At 68.1% G+C, this 8,513-nt stretch overlaps 2 long non-coding RNA genes across 2 annotated transcripts; both read left to right on the top strand.

Moving 5' to 3' along the window:
* Positions 1–3,917: 3,917 nt before the first annotated feature.
* LOC117796645 lies at positions 3,918–6,166 on the top strand. Its single transcript, XR_004621207.1, has 3 exons — positions 3,918–5,082; positions 5,694–5,742; positions 6,110–6,166. It is a non-coding gene; the product is annotated as an uncharacterized LOC117796645 (long non-coding RNA).
* A 262-nt stretch (positions 6,167–6,428) lies between these two features.
* On the top strand, positions 6,429–7,429 carry LOC117796646. Its single transcript, XR_004621208.1, has 3 exons — positions 6,429–6,489; positions 6,972–7,071; positions 7,382–7,429. It is a non-coding gene; the product is annotated as an uncharacterized LOC117796646 (long non-coding RNA).
* Positions 7,430–8,513: the final 1,084 nt, after the last annotated feature.

The raw sequence follows: 8,513 nt of genomic DNA, 5'->3' as shown, positions 1-8,513 counted from the left end.
GCCAGCCTTGCGCTGCCGGCCCCAGGCTGGGGGACGCCACACCGAGCATCAGGTCAGCGGTTCCCGGGAGCCTCCCGAACCCCCGTGTGCTCCTGGTAACGGGGTGAAGAGACCCCGTCATCTCAGGGTGACTGCATGTCCTGGGACAGTGGCCGGGAAGGGAGTCTGGAGGCAGGAGTGCTACCGAGTGGGAGAGCCCGCGTGGGGTCTGCCGGCCCAGCATGTCCCCCCGGAGCTAGAGGGTTTCCTCCACTCTGGGCTCAGACAGACTGGGGATCTGGCCACAGGGAGCAGACGCCTTTGTGCTCTGGAGGTTTTCACGCACGGTCCTCTTTGGATGTGTTTGGTTTGCAGCACCATGGAAGAGGACCTGGACACCCTGCTGGCCTTGGAACGGGCCAACATCATAGCCAATTACACTCAGGTGAGGCCCAGAGAGGGCCCATCGACACGAGGCGCACTCACTGCAAGGGCGGGGACCAGAGCCTGCAGGCACGGGGGGGCCCAGGTGGGGCCCAGGTGGGGACCAGAGCCAAGGATGGGCCTGTTCAGCCCAGACAAGGACCGGAGTCTTCAGGAACGAGAGAGAGCCAGGGTGGGGAGGGGGTCCTAGGCATCAATCAGCAGCAGGTGAGGGTCCATCAGGGATCACAGTCGTCAATAGCAGATGAGGCCCAGGTGGGGACCACAGGCAGGTGTGAGCAGCTCTGGCCCAAAGGGAGTCCCAGCAGCAAGAGCAGTTGTGTCCCAGGCGGGGAGCGGAGCCAGAGTCCAGCAGCTGAGACCAAGTGGGGCCGTTGCCAGTAGGAGCAGGGAAGCCAGGGGGGCTCATCGCTGGCAGAAGCAGGTGAGGCTGTCTGGCTGCTCCCCTGGGGCAGACAGGTCCTGCCTCGTGCTGGGCCCTTTTCAGAGGGTCCTGGGCTCCCTGAGGATGCAGGGGAGAGAGGAGGCATTCTGCACCCTCCTTTCCCCCATGGCCCTGGCTCTGAGAGGTGCCCACCACGGGCCCCCATTTCAGGCACGCCCAGCAGGGTCTCCCCGGGGCCCACGGGAAGATGCTGAGCTCTCGCTGTGTAGGCTCACGGACCATCACGGCTTTCTGCAGTGAGTTCCCCGGGCCCTCCTCCATCCATCTCGGGGTGAATTGCATTTCCAGGAACGCCTCTCTCGAGGCAGGACCCATCTCCCCAGCTCAGGGCCTGGTCTCCTGGAGCCCTCTGAGGGCCGGAGTCTGGGCTGGGCTGGAGCCAAGAGACCCAGAAGGCAAAGCCAGGACGTGGGCAGCCATGGAGGCGGGCCTTGGGCCAGGCCCCTGGGCACTCTGAGGAGGGCCCTCCACGCCCACTTCGGGGAGGGCCCGTGTCTGCCTCCAGCATTCAGAGCGCGGGTCCAGTCTGTTGAGCAGGGGCTCCAGAGGGTGAGGGGCTCTGGGAAGGTGGCGTCCTTTCTGGTCTGGGGCGAGGGCAGAGGGGTTCTCCTCAGTGACACCCCCAGGCCAGGGCCGTCACATCTCCTGAAGGCNGCTCCTGAAGGCCCTGCAGGACGGCAGGAAGATGCCAGGGACAAGGCAGGGCCGTCACAGCTCCTGAAGGCCCTGCAGGATGGCAGGGAGATGCCAGGGACAAGGCAGGGCCGTCACAGCTCCTGAAGGCCCCTGCAGGACGGCAGGGAGATGCCAGGGACAAGGCAGGGTCAGGGAGGGAGGGTGGGCAGCTGAGGGGGGGGCCGACCCGTCTGGGCAGGAGGCGGGAAGAGGAGGAAGAGGCTACCCTGGGGCGGGAACAGGGGACGAGGGACCNGCTGGGCCCTTTTCAGAGGGTCCTGGGCTCCCTGAGGATGCAGGGGAGAGAGGAGGCATTCTGCACCCTCCTTTCCCCCATGGCCCTGGCTCTGAGAGGTGCCCACCACGGGCCCCCATTTCAGGCACGCCCAGCAGGGTCTCCCCGGGGCCCACGGGAAGATGCTGAGCTCTCGCTGTGTAGGCTCACGGACCATCACGGCTTTCTGCAGTGAGTTCCCCGGGCCCTCCTCCATCCATCTCGGGGTGAATTGCATTTCCAGGAACGCCTCTCTCGAGGCAGGACCCATCTCCCCAGCTCAGGGCCTGGTCTCCTGGAGCCCTCTGAGGGCCGGAGTCTGGGCTGGGCTGGAGCCGAGAGACCCAGGAGGCAAAGCCAGGACGCGGGCAGCCATGGGGCCAGACCTTGGGCCAGGCCCCTGGGCACTCCGAGGAGGGCCCTCCACGCCCACTTCGGGGAGGGCCCGTGTCTGCCTCCAGCATTCAGAGCGCGGGTCCAGTCTGTTGAGCAGGGGCTCCAGAGGGTGAGGGGCTCTGGGAAGGTGGCGTCCTTTCTGGTCTGGGGCGAGGGCAGAGGGGTTCTCCTCAGTGACACCCCCAGGCCAGGGCCGTCACATCTCCTGAAGGCCCCTGCAGGACGGCAGGGAGATGCCAGGGACAAGGCAGGGCCGTCACAGCTCCTGAAGGCCCTGCAGGACGGCAGGGAGATGCCAGGGACAAGGCAGGGTCAGGGAGGGAGGGTGGGCAGCTGAGGGGGGGGCCGACCCGTCTGGGCAGGAGGCGGGAAGAGGAGGAAGAGGCTACCCTGGGGCGGGAACAGGGGACGAGGGACCGCGCAGTGGCCTCGGTGCAAGGGAAGCAGCTGCTGGGCCGATGGCCGCCACGAGACCTCGCCGAGCCTGGAGACTCCCTGTGTGGCCACCGGGCTGCTCCCGGGGCCTCAGTCCCTGCTCACCGCCCAGGGACAGGGGCCCGTTTAGAGGGGTCAGGGGTGGGTCATGCTCAGGGCTCTGACAAGACGAGGGGTAAAAATGGGCCAGAGAGGCAGGAGTGACCGACAAGAGGGGTGGAGTCAGGGGACAGCAGGGGTGAGGGCCAGGGTGAGGGAGAGGCAGGCTGGACGCTGGGCAGCCAGGCTCTAGGAAGGCCTGGGGACCTCAGCCCGATGGTCAAAGGAGGCCCCCAGGCTGCCCTGAGAGCTCTCACGCTGGCGCATCCCAGGACAGGGGCAGGGGACCTTCTGGGGGGCTGCTGAGAAACCCCGCCCAGCCCACCTGCCAGCACCAGCCTCTCTCACACCCCCGACAGGAAGCGGCCCCCGCCCTCCCTGGGGTGAGCCGTCCCCTCCCGAGTCTCCTGGGCCGAGCCTTGGGGGCTGTAGGGCCGGGGCCTGGTCCTCAGGGCTCTGCTTCTCTTGCCTTCCAGGGAGAAGGAGCTGCCCGGCCCCAGCCCCCACGAGGCAAAGGTACGAGCCTGTCCTGGGGCTCGGGCAGGACGCGGTGGGTGGGCCTGGGGCCAGGTGACGGCAGACCCAGTCCCCAAAGCTGCCCCAGGGCTATTTCACCAAAACCCCCTCTCCCAGCCCTCCATGCTCTGCTGGGAATGGGCCTGAGACCCAGAGCCGCGGGCCCCATGCCTCTCTGCTCCTCTGTGTCTGCTCACACGAAGGCCCCAAAGGGCGCCTGGACACTGCCCGGGCACCAACCTACAGCAGCGGGCAGCCTATCTGCTGACCCCCCTCTCATTTTCCAGCACCATCGCCAGGAGACCCGGAGAGCCGACAAGTGGGTGAAGATGCTGCGGAACTGGGACCGCTACCGTCACAGTGAGAAGGTGGGGCACCGTGTCCTCGCAGATGGCACTGTGTCCCGCCCGGGAGTGGGGTGCAGCCCACAGCCTCCCCCCAACCCCCCGACCCCACGAGCGTCCCCTGCCTGGGGAGCGTCTGCTGCCAGAGCCAAAGCCTCCCCAGGCCCAAGGAGGACAACAGAGGGAGCGACAGGGCCGGGCCACAGTCCCCTCCTCCTGTGGGAGTCGGGGCCCCGCTCTAGGGAGACCCAGCCTCTCTGCAGACACCACGGAACCAAGTCCAGAAGCTTCGAGATGCCTGGTNGCCAAGGCCAGAAGCTTCGAGATGCCTGGTGCTCCTTGGGCTCCGCGGTGCCACCCGGGCCTGTCTCACCAGCGTCGCCTTCTTTCCTGTAGATGCGCGTCGTGTCTACAAAGGGGTCCCTCCACAGGTGCGGGGTCAGCTGTGGGCCCTCCTGCTCGATATCAAGACGGTGAAGGCCACCAACCAAGGGGTATACAAGGTAAGCCCCTTCCACCCCCAGCAGAGGCATGGCCCTTGGATGAGGCCTTGGCAGGAGCTCAGGGGAACCCGTGGGGAGGGAGGGGTGAGGTCATGTGTCTCGGGGACCCGGGGCGGCCCCAGCACTCTCCTGGTGCCTCTCAGTCCCGAGGGTCCCGCCATCTCCCTGCTGCCCCCGCCTCAGTCCCGTGGGCCCCAGAGCAGGGCAGGCGTGGGGTCAGAGACAGGCAGGGCTGTGGGGCTCTGTCCTCCTCCTGGGAGGGTTTAGCATCAGGGTGACGGTAGCCGGCACCCTGGACAGGCCCGGGGCCCCACAGCAGCCCTCCCAGTCCCAGAACCTGGGGTGGGGGCCGGCCAGGTGGGCCGGTGCCAGGTTTCTGCTTGGGCCGCAGAAGGAGCTCATGGATGCGAAGGGGAGGAGAGCCAGCCTCTGCCCTGCCCCGCCTGGGGGGCTGCAGGGCTCCAGGGGGCATCAGGAGCACAGGCCCAGGGACCCTCCCTGTGTCCCCGAGTGCCCTGAGATGGGTCTGGGCCCTGGGAGCACGTTCCAGGGAGCAGCCTCTGCGGGGACACGCTCAGTCCCCAGGCTGGCGCTCAGTCCTGGAGGACGGGCCCCTGTGTGGGGGAGGGGAGGAGCCTCGGACTGACCATCGGGAGTGCCCTCCCTGCCCAGGGCTGCAGAGCCCGAGCCCCGACGCGGGCATCACGGCACGGTGGGCACTGGGGCAGGGCCCCGGCTTCAGAGACAAGGGACGCAAGGACACACGACGCAGCGGCCAGCAGCGCTCCCTGCTGAGGGCAGTTGGGGGCAGTTAGGGTTCCATGGCCCTGACGCGGCCCCTCCCCCCCGGTTCTGCCCACAGAAAATGAAGGAGCAGGCCCAGCTCTTCTCCAAGGACATCCGGCAAATTGATCTGGACGTGAACCGGACCTTCCGGAACCATGTCATGTTCTGGGACCGCTATGGCATCAGGTGAGGCTGCGGGGCAAGCAGACTTCTGGGGTCCCCAGGGGACACTTCGGGGGTTGGGGTGGCCCAGGGGCTTCTGGGGGGGCAACCTGGGGTCTCTGCGGAGGGGGGGTGATGGCAGCAAACACAGTCCTGCCGCGTGGGAAAAGTGCTGGGGATGACCCAGTGGCCCCCGGGGTCGGCGGCGACCGGGAGGGCACCGGGACAGGGCCTGGTGGCGAACCCACGGAGGAAAGGCCTAGGGGCTGTGGGCAGCGGTGCAGGGGGAGCGCCTGGCCCCAAAGGGAACGGTCAGGGTGCAGCTGGCGGCCGCTCCAGGGCTGCAGGGGCAAGGGCAGGGCGAGCTGGCAGCTCCGGGAAAACCCAGGAGCTGCGCATCCCAGGGCGGCAGCTGTCATGGAGGCAAACAGAAAACAGAATGAAGATAAACTCCCACCGCACTGTGTGTCTGAGCGGGCCGCACGTCACTGTGTGTAGACCTGACCCTAAAGACAGGGCCCCCGCCCAGGTGCCCTGAAGACCGCAGGTCCCGGGAGGCTGGATTCTGCCCCCGCCGGCCTCGCTGTGCGGGCTGGCCAGACAACAGCCACCCATCCTGCTCTCCCCTTTCCCAGGCAGCGAGCCCTGTTCCACGTGCTCTCGGCATTTTCCATCTACAACACCGTGAGTGGCCCCCTGCCCAGAGATGGTCCTGCACACCCCCATTACCCTCCCTGTGGGCTGCACCTGTGGGCTGCACCTCCCCTTGCCCCTGCTGCGACCACCGCAGGAGAGACTAGCTGGGTCAGACGGGCCTGGTCCTCAGCCCAGGGCACCCACCCCGCTGGGTGTCTGTGAGGATGAGGGTCCTCTGCCCCTGATCCCTGGACAGCAGTCCTGCTGTCTGGGAAGAGCGGGTCCAGCCAGGGCTCGGGAGGGCTGTGGGCACACATGGGAGCCAGGGCACGGGAGAGGAGACACCTGCCAGGACTCACCCCCCCACCTGGTGGGGGAGAGGCCCTGATTGTTGGGGGGCCTGGGGCCTTCTCAGGCTTCTTCGTTCCAGGATTCCCCAAATTGCTGAGGTTTCAGGCCCATCACGACCTCATTCTTGCCAAAGGACTGCCAAGGCTGAAGGAGCACCTGGCGAGTAGACGCTATCCAGACGCCCCGTCCCCATGGCCCGGGCAGGGGTGGAGGGCGAGCAGAACCCTGCCGAAGCTGCCCAGACTTTGCTGTCCTGTTCCTTCTCCTGCTGGGCCCCGGGACGTCCTCGGGGCTGAGCGGGGCCGTGGGGAGTGTGTCCACCTGGTGCATGGGGCCCGGCCCAGGCCGGGTCTTGAGCACCTTCTGCCCTTCCTCCAGGACGAGGAACAGATGGGCACTGGCATCTACACGGCCAAGTGGTTCCTTCAGTGCTTCATCGACCGGGTAAGGCCACCCAAGCCCGCATAGGGCCTGACCTGCTCCCTGCCCCTGGTCCCCAGGGAGGCCCGAGCTCAGCCCCACCCTCCAGACCGGCCGGGCCCGACCAGAGGCCCTAAAGGCTGAGGCTCGTGGGGAGAACCCAAGAGGCCCCCTCGAGGAGGTTCAGAGGACGGACTGTCTCCGTCTCCGCTCTCCCAGGGAAGGCCAGGTCAGCCTGGGGCGTGGACAGGCCCTCGGCCCATTCTGCAGCCAGCCTGGAGTCCTCTCGGGGCGTGTGGCCACCGAGCGTGGGGCAGAGTCTGTGGCCCCAGGTCCTTGGGTTGTGCCGGCCAGGCCCTCACCACCCGGAGGCGTCTGGAGCCCCATCCTCCCTGGGCGGAGCACACCCCCAGGAGGGGCTGCGGGGCCTCGACGGTGGGCAGGGGCGGCAGGGGCGCCCCGTGGGCCCGGCTCAGGCTGCTCCTCCCACCCTGCTGTCCCCACAGAACCCCTTCTCGCTCACCCTGAAGCTCTGGGACGCCTACATCCTGGACGGGGAGCGCGTGCTCACGGCTATGGCCTACACCGTCCTCAAGGTGCACAGCAGTGAGTGAGCCCGCGGGAGCCCGGGGTGTCGGGGGGGGGGGGNGGGGGGGCAGGGGCGTTGGCCCGCCGCTCCGAGCAGCGAGGAGCGCGCAGGCCTCGGTGGAGGGACGCGCAGGCCTCGGTGGAGGGACGGGGGCCGGCAGGCGGGTTGGGGGGCACCCTGCAGACGAGCAGCAGACACGGGGTCCCCCCGGCCACGGCTCTGCCCGCGGCACTCCTCGGCGCAACTGGACCCCCAGCAGCCGTCCCTGGGAGGCACCCTGGGGCAGCAGGCTGGGCCCCCCGGCTCTGACTCACACCCATTGGCCAGAACGCCTCCTGAAGCTGCCCCTGGAAGGTCTTTGGGAGTTTCTCCAGGACACCCTGGCCCAGCCCTGGGCCCTGGACGATGAGGGGGTGCTCAGACACCTTCGGGCCTCCAGCTGAGAAGGATGCAGTGCGACCTGCCCTCCCCCCACAGGTGGGCTCAGGGCCCCATCCCCTCCGGATTCACCCTCCCGGGGCAGGACACAGTGGACAGAGGCCCCGGGGCCTTCCTCCTCGTCTCCGTCCCTCTCCTCTTCTGCTCCCACCTTGGGGAACCCGGGCCAGGGCGGGGCATCCGGGCGATCACTGCAGGGCCCGGGCATCAGCAGCCTGGAGGGCTGTGGTCAGGGGCAGGCCACGGTGGACACAGGGAGCCACGAGCCCACCTGGGCCCAGCCGGCTGGAGACAGACAGCCTGCTGGAGATGTTAATGCAGTCTGCCTCTTTGCAGCAGGCCCCGAGGAGTTCCCCACGGTGCCCCTGGGCCTGGAGCAAGGGTCCCCGGCACCCAGGAGCCTCCTCCCTTTTCCGAGCATTGAGATGCTCCCCGGAGTGGACGGGCCGGCCTCCCCAGGTCCAGCCACCCAATATGAGCAGCTGGGACGCCTTCCCAGCCAGGCCATCCTCCAGGCCGAGGAGCCGCTGCTGTAGGAGGGAACATCCACGGAGCCCGCAGCTGCACCCCTAAGGCCGGGAGACCCAGGGGCTCAGATTCTGACCCAGCTGCCCCCAGCCCAGGACCCCTGGCTGGCCCGGCTGCCCCCCTAGCGATGCAATTCCTTCCCCAACCTCCCAGGGCACCAGGACAGTGCGGGCAGGTGGCCCCTGGACGTGAGCTTGAAGGCACAGTACTGGGTCCCTGTCCCTTCAGCCCCTACCTGGGCCACCCCGGGGGCCACATCACAGACCAGGCCCCGGAACACCCCTGGGACTCCCGGGACAGCATCCACCCAGCCCCGGAAAGAGGCAGCTGTGGGGCCCAGGACACCCTTCCCACCCTGCGGCCACTGCAGCTCATGCCCCTCTCTGGGGAGTGACCGGCATAGCCAAGACAGAGGCAGGGCAGCATTGAGCCAGCAGCCCCAAGGCCCCGCCCCTGCCCGGGACCCTCTGACCTCCGCGTCCACGGGGACGCT

Source organism: Ailuropoda melanoleuca, chromosome 16, assembly GCF_002007445.2.
Source record: "Ailuropoda melanoleuca isolate Jingjing chromosome 16, ASM200744v2, whole genome shotgun sequence".
Taxonomy (NCBI): domain Eukaryota; kingdom Metazoa; phylum Chordata; class Mammalia; order Carnivora; family Ursidae; genus Ailuropoda; species Ailuropoda melanoleuca.
This window is presented reverse-complemented; position numbering and strand designations above follow the sequence as displayed.